The following is a 17,252-nucleotide window of genomic DNA, read 5'->3' on the forward strand; positions in this document are numbered from 1 at the left end:
TCTGTCTGTGATAGGTTGGTACTAAAGATACAACATCTCCCAGTGACCTTTGTCAGCATTATGCTGTCATTTTACTAACATGCATGCTTCTTCAGTACAGGCTAACGGATAGTGTTAATACAGTTTGCACGAGGTAAATAGTTTCAAGTTCCTATTTCTACTTATGCAGGGAGGGCTTCCTTAGTGAGAATGGGGGTGTTAATGAGCACACAGGTGTCCTTCTTACTAGTGGAGGTTTACAGTGGTGAGGAGTTACCGTCTTTACTAGCAGAGCTTTAATGGAAATTTACTGGGGGGGGGAACAGAAGAGTTCCTCTAAAGTACTCTTGTTGTAACTGAACAACTGGATTTCCACACTTCCAAGCAGCCTGGCCTAGCCCAGTCTCACCAGAGCCTGGAAGTTAAGCAGTGTCAGGCCTGGTTAGTACTTGGATGGGAAACCCAAAGGAAGTCCAGCGTTGTTACACAGAGCCAGGTAATGGCAAACAACCTCTCTCTCTTGCCTTGAACCCCTCCCCCCATGGTCCTTGGTCGCCATGAGTAGGTTGTGATTTGACGGCCCACGATTATTACTAAGCACCTTTGTTTATATCTACACCACCAAGCCTGTTCAGTGACTTTCCTTTCTCTCTATTCCATTTGCCTCCAGAATCATTTCTATTTAAATTAGGGGTTTTTTTTGTTATTGACAAACTATAATTGTGCATATTATGGTGCTTAATATCTGGGTGGCTAAAAGAAAGAAAGCTTTTCCAGCCTTCCAGTCTGCACTAAGAAAAGATGGGGATATGGGTGGGGAACATTATTGCAGGTTATTATGAAAACGGGACATAGCAATCATACTGGATTGATTAACCTGGAAGTATTTTGTAAGGGGAATGCAGTCTTCCTGCTTAGAAACATACAGCAAATATATGGAAAAGTAGACTTTGTAGAAAATCTTTTGGAATGCATCAGGCGGCAGAATCCAAAATGAATGGAAGAAAGGGAAACACATACTTAATTTTTTTAAAAAAAAAACCAAGGTAAAATGGAGTGTAATCTTGTTGATGGGGCAACTATTTTTTGCTTCAACCATTTCTTTATAAAATTTCTTCTCAAAATGTATTATTTCTTTGTGTACTTCACTCCTTTTTTCAGACAAAAGTCAATTCTGATTTGACAACCAGAAAGCCCACATTATATCTCACCTTCACCTTAATTCATTAAGATTACTTCTCTCTTAAACACACATGAAGCTAACTTATATTGAATCAGCCCACTGGTCTATCAAGGTCACTACTGTCTACTCAGAGGGCCTCAGCATGGTACACTCTTATGGAGTCCACCCTTCAAAGTAGCTGTTTTCTCCAGGGGAGCTGATCTCTGCCAGCTGGAGATCAGTTTTAAAAGGAAATCTCCTGGCCCCACCAGGAGGTTGGTAATGCTATGTGAGACAGTTTATCTCAGTCTGCCTTGCAGGGTTGCAGTGAAGACAAAATGGGTAGACTTCTGTATGCTGCCCTGAAGCATGGACTCTCTGAGATGCAAACAACCACCTATCCAAAGGGTGATTTTTTTAAATGGAGCTTTTTAATCCACAAATGAATTTGGCTTAAATCTGCTATCTTAAATTAAGTCACATTTGAACTGAAGTTGGCTTTGAATGCTCATCATCAGCATTTGTTGGAAGGCTGCAGTGGGCAAAATTTGCTGGCGAAAGAAATCAATGTGCTGAATATTTATGGTGAAGAGATCAGTAATTTATATAGAAGGGACCCAAGGGAGATGCTTGCTGTTGTTGGGGGATGGGGGTGAGTGGGCAGGGAGGCTCAAAAGCTTCCAGAAAATCTGCTATATCCTGCTTTCTGTCTGGGAAATGGATTCTTATACTCCTTCCTAACTAGTATTTTGGTTTCTACTATAGTCCCAAAGAGTGGCTGGATTTGTTTATGGCGAAGCAAAATTTCCCTTCCTCACCTCTAAAATGAGGAGGGAATTTGCCTCATCCCCTGTTCCACCTGTGGGCACCTTTGGAATTCTGAGAGAGTATGCCAGGCACAGCCACAAAATGGCTGCCGCCTCTTACTCTCAGACACACAGTGAAGATTCTAGTGCTGTGATGGCAGCTACTACCAGAGTAACATTTAAAAAAAATCTGCACAGCTAATCAACTCTCCAGTAGCCAATCAGAAATCTTGCTGGGCAAAAGCCCTACCCACTTTAAAAAAACATTTAGTGGAGTCCAGGAAAGGTGTTGTTGGGCACTATAGCACCAATGGACCTTTGACTTACGAAGGCAGTGCAGCAAAAAGCAACTTCTAGCTGGGCTTTTAAAGATATTTTTTATCTGTTGCTAGGGTAGGAAGAGGAAGAGATGGAGCATCTGAGGGGACTAGAGCCTTTGAAGAAATCTGTTGCCTCCACCATTGGCACCACCAAGGAGGGCAAAGCTGCCCTTCAACTCGCTTTCTGATGAGCCAGCCCAGGAAGGTTGGGAACACCTGGCATTCCCTCTCATCAACCCCAACTCTGCTAGCTATGGAACACCTGGCTCTGGGGGAGGGACCATCTGGAGGAGTGGGGAAGGAATGAGGAGGAGAAGAAGAAGATATTTGATTTATATCCTACCCTATACTCTGAATCTCAGAGTGGTCACAATCTCCTTTGCCACCCCCCCTCCCCCCGTAATGTAGGAGAGAGCTCTTAGAAGCTGCTACCCTTTCAAGAACAACTCCTGTGAGAGCTATGGTTGACCCAAGGCCATTCCAGCAGGTGCAAGTGGGGGAGTGGGGAATCAAACCTGGTTCTCCCAGATAAGAATCTGCACACTTAACTTGGTTTCATAGGGGTATGAAAGGAGAATAACAACCCAGGCCAGGGAGGAAGAGCACTGGACTCTTCATGAGACCGGGGACAGCCACACACAGAGAGAATGCACCTGCAAAGGCAGAGACCATGATTGGAGAGGGGATTGTTGGTGGCAGAACCACCCCCTTCCCAAATTGTGAGGCCAATGGGTTGGAACTTCTTAGAGATATATCCAAGTCCTGGAGTCTTCACCGCCCCAGGAGGCCAACCCTTCAGGTTCAGGGAGTGACACCCCCTTTAATTATTACAGATAAATGAGAAACAACCCCCAAAACAAATGTACATCAACTTCTTCAGTGATCAGAATTGTATATAACAGTTTCACAGGGATCAAACATTAAAACAAATATATAGTGGGTCTGTCTTGAGAAATATAATAAAGAAGTAAACCTTATCCAGGTAATTTTTTATGTATAATATAAGGCCGTCGCAACCAGAATAGCACCAACTCAATATTCTGTTTTAACTGTATATCTATTTTATTATTGAATGTGTAATTTTAATGCTCATTAATTTAATTGTTTGTGGGATTTTATGTTGTGAGCTGCCCTGACCCTGCTTTGATGGGGAGGGCAGGATATAAATAAAATAAATACAAATAAATAATAGCTATAAAAATATAAGTTCAGCAGCAGCATAAATAAATAAATTTAAAACCACTGTATAAAATCCAGGCTTAGCTCCATACAATATAAGTTTAAACAATTTTATTGATACCATATGGTAACAATATCTAATTATATCATTACTTTCTCTAACCCATATGATATTTTCCAATCCCCCCCTCCCTCTGTTACTAGACTCCCGCCGAGGTTATATCCTTAAGTTCAGTTATAAAGGTACCCTTAACCAATCAAAGTTCAATATCTTTCTTTTCTCATATTCATGTTAAAAAATTGTCCAATGTCTTTTTACATTTCACTCTTTTTCTATATATCCTCTAAGTTTCTTCCACTCCTTTTTAAACACATCCAAATCATAATCTCTTAAAGTTCTTGTTAATTTGTCCATCTCACTCCACGATAAAACTTTCACAATCCAATCCCATTTCTCTGGTATTTTTTCCTGCTTCCACAACTGTGCATACAATGTCCTAGCAGCTGAGAGCAAGTACCAAATTAGAGTTCTATCTTCTTTTGGAAATTTTTCCATTTGTAATCCCAGCAGAAAAGTCTCTGCGACTTTCTTAAAGTTATATCCCAAAATTTTAGAAATTTCTTGTTGTATCATCTGCCAAAACTTTTTTTTTTTTCACAAGTCCACCACATATGAAAAAAAGAACCTTCATGATTTTTACATTTCCAACATCTACCTGACATCTTTTTACTCATCTTTGCCAGTTTTTTCAGAGTCATATACCACCTGTACATCATCTTAAAACAGTTCTCTTTAATACTCTGACATGTTGATATTTTCATCGAGTTCTTCCAAAGATACTCCCATGTATCCATTTGTATTTCTCTGTTCACATTAATTGCCCATTTAATCATTTGAGATTTTACTACTTCTTCTTCTGTAGACCATTTCAATAATAATTTATATACTTTCGATATTAATTTTTTGTTATCTCCAAGCAGAACCCTTTCCAATTCCGTTTGCTCACGTCTAATTCCAACAGATTTAATATCATTTTCCATCAAGCTTTTTATTTGTTGCATTTGAAACCAGTCATACTTATTATTTAACTCTTCTGCAGATTTTAATTCAACTTTATCACCTTGAATCTTTAGCAGTTGATATATGACATCGCTCTTTCTTCATCAGATTCAGCTGTTATTTTTATTACTTCTGCTGGCACTATCCAAAGCGGCTTTCTCTCATCACCATATTTCTTATATTTTATCCAAGTGTTTAGTAAGATATTTCTAATATAGTGGTGAGAAAAAAGACCATCCATCTTATTTTTCCCATAATACATATAAGCATGCCAGTCGAATTTATTCCCATGAGCTTCTAGCCATAAAAGTTTTTTATTTAACAGCATTATCCAATCCTTTATCCATGTCAAGCAAACTGCATCATGATACAATCTTAAGTCTGGAAGCTGAAAACCTCCCCTCTCCTTAGCATCTGTTAGAATTTTCATCTTAATCCTTGATTTCTTCCCGGCCCATACAAAATCGGAAATCTTCCTTTGCCATTTATTGAATTGTTTGCTATCTTTCACAATATACAATATACAAAGCATTTTCCATCCAAAGTTTAAAGGGAAATATCCTTTAAAGCAGCTCCCAGAATTTAAAAAACAGATTCCTGTAAGTATGCTTTTTGCTAGGATACTGTTGTTACCTAATGAGGGGAGAGTACAGTAATTCTGATAAATGATGCCAGAATGCAATTGAAGCAATGGACATTTACATCAGTGATAGCTGGATGGGATTTGCTGAGAGATTTGGAGGAACAACGGATTCCAAAAGGAAGATTGTTTGAGGTGTGCAAACAAGTCAGCAGAATCACTGTGCAGGGTATGAAGCCAAAGGGAGTCCTTGTTCCTCAGGGCTGACAAGTGTGATAATTTGACATTAGCTGGACAGCAGTCAAAAGGATGACATAGACTTCATCCAGCCATAAATGCCCAGTGCTTTGGGTGTTTAGAAGAAAAAAAAAAGCTGAGAGAAGCAAAAGCAATTATACAAATTCTGTAATTCTCTATAGTTCATTAAAAATGAGTTATTTCACTGGTTACAATAAGAATACAAAAGAATCAGGAAATACGTTAATGGAGTAAAGCCAAAATACTGTTGTGAAAGTCACAAAAGTGCAGTGGGAGGTGACCATCTCTTGTTGATTGTATTTGACAACAAGTAACCTAATGTATATTGGTCCTGAATATGGAGGTCGTGTATTGACTTATCCTGTTTTTCATATTGAGTTATCCATATCCTCATGGAAGACAACCCACTACGAACCTTACTTATCCAATTTTAAGCCATTACCAAATTATGACATTGAATTGATGTACAGATTGTGTTGATAAATGCATTTTGCTTGGCCAACTCCTACTACCAAGATATTCTTTTAATTTAAAACCCCCACAAAGTTTACTGTCTTTGGGACAGGATCAAAGGAAATATTAGAACCAATGAAAACAGGCACAGGACCACATAGAATAATAGTATCAGTTAAGCACTAGAATCCATGTGAAAAAGACAGTTTTGCACGTCCCATGAACATCTAAGAAAGATTTGCTTTCTGTACCTTCTATGTTAGGCCATGACACAAAATGGGGTCCACCATGGAGAATACATGAGCCCTAAAACTGGCTTCACATAGTAATGTTAGAGGGTACCAGGGGTGGTCTAAGCTGGTGTGTGGATTTATATGGGGGAAGGCAGTCCTTCAAGTTTGTTGGACACAAGTTATAGTTTCATTGGAGGACCCTAAAGGTTTGGTAAAGTAGGAAAAGTGAGTTCATCCCAGGTTCAAATCCCAGATCAGCAATCTTGGGTAAACTCTTGTCTTTCAGCAGAACTTGATTTACTTGACAGTTACGAGGCTGTGTGAGAGAAGAATGGTAAAGCGCACCATTGTATGCTGGAATAGCTTTGAAAGTGAAGATCTTACTTGGCTTCAATGTCAGCTTGGATGAAGTAATAATAGATTGATCTTATTAACAAATTAATTTTGTTAATTTTGCTTTCCTGGTTTCATCGGGCTGGTCCGCATATGTTCATCACTTGAGAAAAGCTATAAGCTCAAGTTATGGTTTACAGACATGAGCCGGAATAGGCACTGTATATGGTATTTTCATTTCACTTCAAACTGAGTATTAAAATGGAACTGGTACTGATATTTAGCTACTGGTCATCAAACATTTTGTAGGGAAGATTCTGTAAAGTGTGAACCAATCATTCATCATGAACATAAGAACATAAGAGAAGCCATGTTGGATCAAGCTAATGGCCAATGGCCCATCCAGTCCAACACTATGTCACACAGTGGCCAAAAAACCCAAGTGCCATCAGGAGGTCCACCAGTGGAGCCAGGAAACTAGAAGTCCTCCCACTGGTGGATCCTGGGGTAAGGAAGGAGCATCCCCATGTGTCCATAATCCTTTTATTTTTCTAGTTCTTCCTGTGTGTCAGGGATTTCCACAATTACATGGAAGTTGTTGGTTGATATGGATTTCCATACATCAGGGCATTGCATAATAATGGAAGAGGTGAGGTAAACATTGGCTTCTGTGTCTACACATCAGACATTTCCACAGCTACAGAGAAGCTGTTGAGTGGGATGGGCATCCACATTCAGAACACACCATTTATCACAAGGGAGCTATGAGGGGTTCTTTCAGTTCCCACAGACTGTACGTGGACATGGTGTGCGGTGTTTCTAAAATTGTTGAACTCGACATAAAATTTGACCCATAAAATCACCTACATGTCAAGATTGCTAGTGTCATTTTGGCTTGGCAACCTGTTTCTTATTGGGAGTTGACATGTGACTGAACCCCACATCTGCTAGTTACTATTATAAAATACCTCTTAACAACATTCCTGGTTTATCATCTGTTTATTTTCTTACTTGAGAGCCAGTTTGGTGGTGTGGTTAAGAGCGGTGGACTCTAATCTGGAGAACTGGGTTTAATTCCCTACTTCTCCACATGCGCCTGCTGAGTGACCTTGGATCAGTCACAGTTCTTGAAAGAGCTGTTCTCTCTAGCAGTTCTCAAAGAGTTCTCTCAGCCCCACCTACCTCACAGGGTGTCTGTTGTGGGGAGAGTAAGGGAAGGAGATTGAAAGCCACTCTGAATGAAGGGTGTGGTGTAAATCCAATCTTCTCTTCCTCCTCTTCTCCATGCCTTTCTATCCAGTGTGTACCAAAAGCAGTTTATGTTGCTCTCCTCTCCTCCATGTTATCCTCACAACAACCGTGTGAGGTAGGGTAGTCAGGGAGTGTGTGGCTTCCCTTTTGCCTCTCAATAAGCCCAAATCTTGGGTTCTGTCCCTTGGCACCCTCCTTCTGTTGGGATGTCCTGATTTCCTGGGCACCCTGTAACACTGATGTTTCTATTCTTCCTTCCCCATTGGCTATTCCTGAACAGAAGCCAAAAAATGGTCACCCACACAGTACCAGGGAACACAACGTCTGTCTTCATGCCTGACTGGAATAGACACAACGAATACATTTTTGAAAGCAAAGCTCACCTTTTCCTGTGGCAGAATGTTTCTTTACCAATAGTGTTACAATGCGATTGTCAGTAGCTCTCTGGAGTGTTCTTGTTTCTAAACCTCACCTGACAGCACATAAGAAAATACCCTGAATTACTTCTGTGTGTCCTCTAGATGGTGCCACAGTTATGTCGCAAGGAAAAGAAAAAATTAAGATTTTAAGGAACAATGCTGAACTTGGTAAAAAAACCCCCTGGGTGTAGCTCATGGGTTGTAACAATGCTATAGTCTGTTTGCTCGCTTCTAGGACTTTACTTGTGTGTAGATGAGAATGATACACTCAGCCTTAATCTGCAGAGAATATAAAGGGGCACAAAATTCATCTGCTTTGAGGAAGCACTGGTTTGGTTAAATGCACTTTATTGTCCCTCAAAGCCACTGACAAAGGCACCTTTGGGGTGGGTCCAGACCTGGAGTGCTTGGGGAGGGCAGAGGTGACTTGAGTGTGACCAGTTTTTCTCATTAAAGGGAGGCAATAAAACCTGTAAGGCTCCCAGCAGATGCTTCTGCTTTTGTATGCTAATGGAACTTTATGGACCATTTTAGTTTTCCTTCTGAGAGTAGATGTAAGTATGCGAACATCACTTCTTTATATCAAGAGTAAATTGATAATAACCTTGGCTTGCTTGGAAGGCAGAGACTGCACTGAAACGTTTTATTGGAGAATGGCCATCAGCTTTCTCGGGGAAGGAAATTAATACTTTTATGAGTGATGGAGGCTGTGGGATAGTGCCGTCTCAGAGCTGACATGTCAGAGTCACCCCTATACAGGTACAGAACAGGACCTGGGGTAAAACTGGGATTGTGCAATCTGATGTATACATAATCGACAGTTTTGGCACATCAAGTCTCAGAAAAAGAAAAGATGGGAGGGAGACAGGGCTCTGGGGACTTTGGGGGTGGAGCCAGGAGATACTGGGGTGGAGCTAGGGGGAGGGCGACGCTTGCCTGAGCCCATCTTGGAGGAGCAGCCATGGCGAGCGGAGAAGAGGGGGCAGCGGCGTGGTGGCCTCGCCCGCTCCGCCTCTGGGGTGGAATCGGAGGGGTGTGTGGAGGTGGGCCGGGGGCGTGGTGAGCCGCGAGTCCGGGTCCTAGAAGGGCCCAGATTTGTGGCTCGCCATGCTCCTGGCCTGCCTCCGCCCTTCCCTACAAAACCAACAACAAAAAGCAAGGACCAAAGACTGTTGCCATGAATGTAAATGAAAACAATATAAGGAAATTCACTCTCCTGTATTCAGGATATTCGGAATCTCTGTTCTTTCCTCCACCTCTGTTCTGGCCTTATGGTTTTTTTGGGGTTTTTTTGCAACAATCCATTTCAAGGCAGTTCATTTGGCCTCGGATTCAGATACAGCATCTCATGTAATTTGTATGTCTGTGTTGCTGTAGGATTTCAACACTTTTCTTTAAGCAGTGAGTAACCCACGTAGAATGAAGAATGTTTGGTCCGGATTGAGTCGTTCTGTATCTGCGCAGTGCAGTCTTGCCGGTTGAATTCCTTCTTCATATGTCATCGTAACTTAGTGAACCTCTAAATGCTTTGGCTCCTTTCTCCAACTCCCTGACAGCTTGCTAACCAAATGCATTATTCAGTTCAATCCCTCTGCAGCCTCTAGGCTGCAGAGAACCGATGGACGGCGCTAAATCTACGCAGAAATCTCTGGACATGATGTCAGAATAACATCCCTTTGATGGGTCTGGCACTCCAAGAGTGCTGTGTGCAGGAAAGCAAAGTAATAAATAACTTACAGCTTTGACATCAGAGAGGAGCCAGGCCCCCTTCTGATATGCTGTCTTTGGAGGCAAAAGCATGCTTGCCTCGCTTTTGAGCGGGTACAGTGTTTCAATTGGCTCAGGCATAAATAAAAGCAAATGAAATAGCCACTGGCATAACGGGGTTCCTAAGTAACTGAAATGTAAATAAGGATGCGTGTCTTTCCAAAATCCGTTTGCTTGAAGCGTGATTCATGAGGTTCCTTATGGAATTTCAAATGGATTCCTGGATGCATTGTCAATAGCCCAATGATCCATGATGCAGAGAGCAGCAGCTGTCTCCAGGTGCTGAATGCTAAAGGGGGAAAGGATGGGACTTTCTGAAAGTATTCATGTGGCTATCAGCCAACACCATATTTTCATGCATTTCTGCCTGCTTTGCCTGTTTCCCTGGGATCAGGATGTTATATGAAAATCCCATACTGTTGTGATGTGAGTCAGGCTCTTCTCTCTCCCTCCATCCCCCAAACTCTGTTTTAATTTTTTTTGATAAATTTGTTATGCCTGTTTATCCAATTACAGTAGATCCAGTACCCTCGACTTACTAATAGGGATGCAAAAACTTGTAAATGTTGGAGGTCACCTTTTGTTCAAGGAGCCCAGATTTCCCCCACTTAAATCATTTAAAAATAATAATCTGAATCCAACATTTAATTTGTTTTATGTCTTGGTTTTGTACATTGTGTGAAGTGTTGCATATTATTAAAACATTTTTTGGCGGGGGAATGCATGTGTGTATACTGCTCTTTAGAGGGGAAAATATGTTATAGGAAGTGGCCACAGCATGGCACACAATTTCCCTTCAAAACAAACTTTGCAAAATTTCAGAAAAATAGGGGATTGTCTCCTAACAATGGACATCAATTGAGGAAGCATTAGCAGAGCATTCCAAGGTATCAACATAAAGGAACAATCAGCCAGCAGGACTGCAACATTGGCAGGGAAAGGTATTATTTTCTTTTTTTTTTACCAATAGTAGCAACTATATTGAGGGTCTTTATATTTTCTGAGTCTATGAACAATGGGGATTTTGGGAACCAATAGGCACCTCCACAAAATGGCTGTCATGGAGATTGGGGCCAATCACAAAATATTGGAAGTTTCCACAAAACGTTGTGTTTCCAAGTCCATCATCCCAGTTACAATGAAAGCAGCTTCTGAAAGTGTGAATCCTGCAGTCACAAAGGTGATACTGCTGGGCTATACTGAAGCATCACTAGCTCTAACCAAGTTGAGAAAAGTCAGGATTTGACTTTTTGCTTTGAGAAAGAAAAGACGATTGTGGACTCCATGGCACCCTTGGGTGCCATGTTGATGATCACTGTATTAGATTAGGCTGACTCTTCTGCAATGGTGGCCAACTACGTATTTTGGTTTTGAATTCTGTGACAAGTGGTTTGTTTGTGTACTTAGCAAGAACTTGACTCTACCCACTGTTGTTGACTTAGTGATTTATATACAGATGTCTTAGTAAAGTAGACTCCTGCTTAAACAAGTGGAAAGAATGGAATATGTCTCTTTACAGCATCAAGAAATCAGATTTAACTTAGCATCAAAGGACTTATTATGGGAATGATGTAATTTGGTAACTCTGACTTCTTCCTTTATGAGTTGGAACTTTATGAACTTCCTTACCATGGATGATGAGAAATGACTGAGCTTCCAAAGTTTGGGGCATTGCCCTTCTCTGTCCAGCAGGCTGGCAAGGGAAGAGTTGGCAGGGAGAACAACAGAGTTCTTTCCTTTTTGGCTGGACCAAAGGGAACTGAACAGGATTTTTCCAGCTCTTTGCCCCTAACCTGCCTAGTGCCATCCTGTTTGACTGAGCTTGGAAGGTGCTCAGGATTCTGAAATATGTGTTTGCCTATGTTAATTCCCCTCTCATTGTGAATCATGCGGTTTATACTTGAGCTGTCTAGTGAGAGAGGGGCCACTGGCTTGACCCGGTATAAGGCAACTCAAATGTTTAGCAGATCTCAGGTTATTTCTGAGCAAGAACTAAAAGACTGCTTTGATTTTGAGTATAAAACTCTAAATGATTTGGGTCCAGGGTATACGGAGAGGTGTTTGCTGCCCTCAGACCTGCTCCTTTCTGAACCTTCTTTGGCATCTGAGGAGAGGTAACCGGGGATGAGGTCTTCTTGGATGTGGCACTATGTATGTGGCACATATACCAGAGAAGTCCTTTCTGGTGATGGTTGTGAGCTTATAGAGTTCATTGGTATAGAGTGCAAACCTGGGTGAGTTCTTGAGCTCTTCTTGCAGTTGGTTGGTGGTGCTGGGCCAGTTATCCTTCACTGCTCACAGCCTCTAGGTATGGATCCTTGATGTCAGGGAGCTGTTCTTCTGGTGTATGGAGTCCTCATAGAGTTATCTTAGTAGTAGAAGTTGCTGATGCATCCCAGATGTAAATTAGCCTAGCTTGTTTGAGGCATGCAAGAGATGGCATAAATGAATTCCAAGAAATGCACGATACATGCATAAATATTATAGATTATGTATTCAAAGAGCATCATACAGGTACTCAGACTGTGTGTGTCCTTTATCCCGCATCAAGTCATTCTGTGTCCAGAGAGGTTGTTGTCACTGAAAGATTGAAGAACAGACTAGGACCCAGCCACACCTGGAAGAGATCAGATGGCAAGATTACTGAATTGTCCACTGAATTGAATTGTCACTGAATTGTCCATTGCATTGGACACCAGGGCAGATCTGATATCTGCCTTTGCCCACTGGCCTTGTCTGCTGCAATGAGTAACCTTCTGCCCCCTCCAAAAGTAGAAGGGTAAACTGAGGGTGGCTCCCTTACACTGGGTTAGGGGAGTGAGCTGGTTTCCTGTGTATGTGGTAGCCTGTCCCCTCTGGGGTTAGGGGAATGGTCCAAGTTTAGCTCCCTCTCCTGGGGTTAGTGGGGGTTAACCAGGGCCAGATCTAGGTGAGAGCAGAGGGGGTGCTTGCCCCGGTATGAAGCAAATTGGGTATGGAGTCAATTCTATTCTATGGGCTCTTAAGACAGAATGGGCCCATAAGGGGGCATCATTTTTAAAATTCCCGCCCCCTCAAAAAGCATGTATATCTGGTCCTGGGGCTAACTGGTTCCTCATATTTTTCAATGGGGGAATAGGCAGAATATAAATAAAATAATAATAATAATAATAATAATAATAATAATAATAATAATAATAATAATAATATTTGACAGTGTCCTAAGACCCACTTGATGTCTACAGTCTACTTCATGGTGTTGGATACCATCAGGGTTTTTTTTAAAAATAGAAAAAGCCTAGCAGGAACTTATTTGCATATTAGGCCACACCCCCTAATGCCAAGCCAACTGGAACTGCGTTTCTGTGCATTCCTGCTCAAAAGTAGCCCAGGATACCATCAGATTTCATATGAGTTAGCAGGCTCTTGGTACAGGCTTATTCTTGGGCTCCCAGCCACCTATTTGGCTGTGAGCCCTATGCAAGACCTCAGTGTTGCATCCTCAGGCACTGCAAAATGAATTGCCAGCATTGTTCAGATAAGGGCTTACCAAGTGCTTCTTCTGCTCTCCGTCTTCAACAGTTCTATGTCTCACTCAGTGTTAGAGAGGTGTTTAAGTATTGTTGGCCTTTGTGCTTCATGTTAGAGGAATCTATTAGTTATTTCTTGCTGCCAGAAAGGCAGTGGTGCCATGGGATACCAGCGCCATTTTAAAATCTGCATGCTGGATGCTGACAAGACTGGATGCTGACAAGACTGAGTCTTAAGATCATGACCTGTGACTCTGCTTCTCTTCTGCCCCTTTTATTTTTTCTTTTCAGTTTAAGGAAGGGTTCTGAGGAACTTAGAAGCTTGCCCATTGTTTTGTGTTATTTGGGTTGGTCATAATTAAAGGTATTATGTGGATTTTGTTATTGGATTTCCCCCCATGTTATAGTTGCTACCGTTTGTTGACAGGGCTGGCTCCTGCCACTAGGCAAACGAGGCAATTGCCTAGGGCGCTGGCCTTCTAGGGGCACAGAACTGGGTGCCCCCATGTGACTCAATGCAGGAGGTCTCCCATCCAAATACTTGCCAGAGTTGGTCCTGCTCAGCTTCCGAGATCTGACAAGAACAGGCTTGCCTGGGCTATCCAGGTCAGGGAGCAATTTCAAGTTTTGTGCTTTTCATTTCCCCCACAAGTCATCTCTTTTTGAAAAATGGTTATCACTGCGGGTTGCGGGGAGGGGGCGCCAGAAGTTAGCCTTGTCTAGGGTGCCAGATACACTTGGGCCAGCTCTGGCTGTTGATTTGTTGTACATTGTCTTCCCATTGTATCTTGTAGGATTTCCCCTTGGGTTGCGGGGCAGAGGGGGCGGGAACATAATAAATGAAATATTCTTTTGATGTTCTTGAAACTTTCTAACTGTCTTACAGCCTGCTTCAGGTCTGAGGACTGTTTTATGCAATTCTTTTCTGTGTTGATGTCCGTTAGCTTGCTTTAATGACTTGTTTTTTATATTGATATTATTTTAATTGTTAGCTACCTCCGGCAGGACTCTGGAGAAGTGGCATAGAAATAGTGGCATAGAAAGTGCCATCAGGGTGCAACTGACTTGTGACCCTGTAAGATTTTCAGGGCAAGAGACAAACAGAAATGGTTTGCCATTGCCTGCCTCTGTGAAGTAACCCCCACACTTCCTTGGTGGTCTCCCATCCAACTGCTAACCAGGGTTGACTGTGCTTAGCTTCCGAGTTCTGACTATATAAGGTTAACTTGGACCACCTGCATCAGGGCTAATGCATAGGAATATCCAGGACTTTTTTTGTAGAGAAAGCCCAGCAGGAACTCATTTGCATATTAGGCCACACCCCTTGATATCACCATTGTTTCACACAGGGCATTTTTGTAGGAAAAGCCCAGCAGGAGCTCATTTGCATGTTAGGCCACACACCCTGACACCAAGCCAGTTGGAACTGCGTTCCTGTGTGTTCCTGCTAAAAAAAAAAAGCCCTGGGAATATCCTATACCAGGAGCAGCCAAACTCCGGCTTGGAAGCCACATGTGACTCTTCCACACATATTGTGTGGCTTTCAAAGCCCCTGTAGCCTCATTGGCCAGCTTGGAGAAGACATTTGTTTCTTTAAATCACTTCTCTAAGCCAAGCCAGCTGGCAGCTTGGAGAATGCATTTAAAGTTGCTTTCTTTCTACCTCCCTCCTCTATCCACATCTATTTTCCTTCCTTCCTGCCTGCCCGCCTTCCTTCCTGCCTGCCCTCTGACTTTATTCTATGTTGCTTTTTCATGAAGCAAGTTTGGCCACCCCCTCCTATATGAATTCTTTGTTAGTTGCCTTCAGTGCAGTATAATTGGAGAAACTGATTCTAAATGATGTGAAGAATCAAAACATATGCTAGTGGTGATGCAGATCTCATTGCTGACCCTTGAAAGTCCCGATAAAGTGTTTGACAACCTGCTGGTAACATATTTTTTTAGATGTCTTTGTGAAATGTTGTCCTTCTTTGGGTGACTCTAGCTGCCATCCCAAGGACACTTTCCCAGGAGTAAGCACCACTGAATAATATGGGGCTTACTTCTGAGTAAGCGGCCTCGTGGCACAGAGTGGTAAAGCAGCAGTACTGCAGTACTGTGGTCTGAACTCTCTGCTCACGACCTGAGTTCGATTCCGGCGGAAGCTGGATTCAGGTAGCCAGCCCAAGGTTGACTCAGCCTTTTATCCTTCCGAGGTCGGTAAAATGAGTACCCAGCTTGCTGGGGGGAAAGTGTAAAAGACTGGGGAAGGCAATGGCAAACCACCCCGTAAAAAGTTTGCCATGAAAACGTTGTGAAAGCAACGTCACCCCAGAGTTGGAAACGACTGGTGCTTGCACAGGGGACCTTTCCTTTCCTTCTTTTGAGTCAGCCTGCTTAGCCTACTTTCTGTGAAGTAGGATCTCACATAACGTATGGTGATCACAATAAAAAAAAACTCTCTTGAAATTTTCTCTGATTTCTGTTTATTGTGGAAGGTAACGTAAGGAAAGTGATTGCTGGATGTTAAATAAAAAAAGCTTTCGCTTCTGCTGGTGTTTTATTATCCGTTTTCAGCCAGCTGTGCTGCCATTTTTATTATGGCGAGATGAATTATTTTGATTATTGGCAATTGGCTCTCTTCTTATAATTTTAAGTTCTTCATTTAGGAATTGTCTCTTCTCACCTCATCTACATGAATGCAAATTCAAAGCGTATTGCCAGTATCCTTCCTCCCAGCAGCTGTTGTACAAGGGAGGGAGAACAAATAACAGCAGAAAGGCTTGACAATAATTTTGATGTGAAACTGTTCTCCCCATTTGGGTGAGCGGCTGCATAGAACTCTTCTATTTCTGAGCTGTCTTTCTTCTTTTTGTCTGTGGAAAATGTCTTAACAGCAGGCGTGATTTGAAGTTCATTCTGTTTTGTCAGGTGCAGGGTCCAATTTTGGCTCAGAGTTGCTATTAACATTGAGTAGGATTCGAACCCGGAGGCCCATGTGAGCTGTTTCTGGCAGCAGAGTATGGGGGAAAGAAGCAGTATTGACTTTTTGACTATGTGACTGCACCCCAAGAACTCATTAGGCTTTTTTTTTTTTTGCAGGGGGTAAATAGCAATACTTAAGACTGCACAAATAATCCATTCAGTTCAATCAAAATAAAATGTTAAATTTCTGTCTCTCCCCCTTTCTTCAAGAGCCCAGGGTAGCACAGATGGTTCCTTGATCACTCATTTTATCTTCATGACAACCTTGCAAGGGAGGTTTAAGATGAGAAAAAGGAATTGATCTACAGTTCATGAGGCCAAAATGGAGATTTGAGCCTGCGTCTCCCTGATTCAGTCTGACACTCTACCTCACAAATTCCAATATAATATATAAAGAAATTTTGTGTATTCTGCCTAGTACTGCCCCCCTCCCCAAGAGCTCTTCTACACTATTGAATCACAACATCCTTTAAACAAATGACATCAGATAGAATGTGCTGCCTTCTCTTTGTGCCTGCACAGGGAGCAGTAACTGTTCAAGAAGTGATTGCAAAAAATGATTGCAGGATTGGCTGGGCACATGCCTGGCTGCCACAAGTATGCCTAAGTAGCAAGTCTCAACTCAGAACTTTTTTTTATTACTGGTGTTGTTAAGAGTGTTGGATGAGAATCTGGTAGATTCAGGTTTGATTCTCCACACTGCCATAGCAGTTTCTGGGGTGATGTTTGGCCAGTCACATGTTCTAAGCTTACAGGGTTATTGTGAGGACCAAATGGAAGAAAAGGATAATGTTATAACTCACTTTGGGGAGAAAACTGGATATATATCTCTTAACTTTTCAGCGCAACTCATGTGTAACTTTATATGCATAATGCAGTTCTATTAATGCCCAAATGATCTTGAAAAATGTGGTTCAAGGAAACAGAAAAGGGCATAAAGACTCCTGCATCTGATTTGTACCCTGGGAAACAAAATC

The sequence above is a fragment of the Heteronotia binoei genome, chromosome 14, assembly GCF_032191835.1.
Source record: "Heteronotia binoei isolate CCM8104 ecotype False Entrance Well chromosome 14, APGP_CSIRO_Hbin_v1, whole genome shotgun sequence".
NCBI classification, from domain to species: domain Eukaryota; kingdom Metazoa; phylum Chordata; class Lepidosauria; order Squamata; family Gekkonidae; genus Heteronotia; species Heteronotia binoei.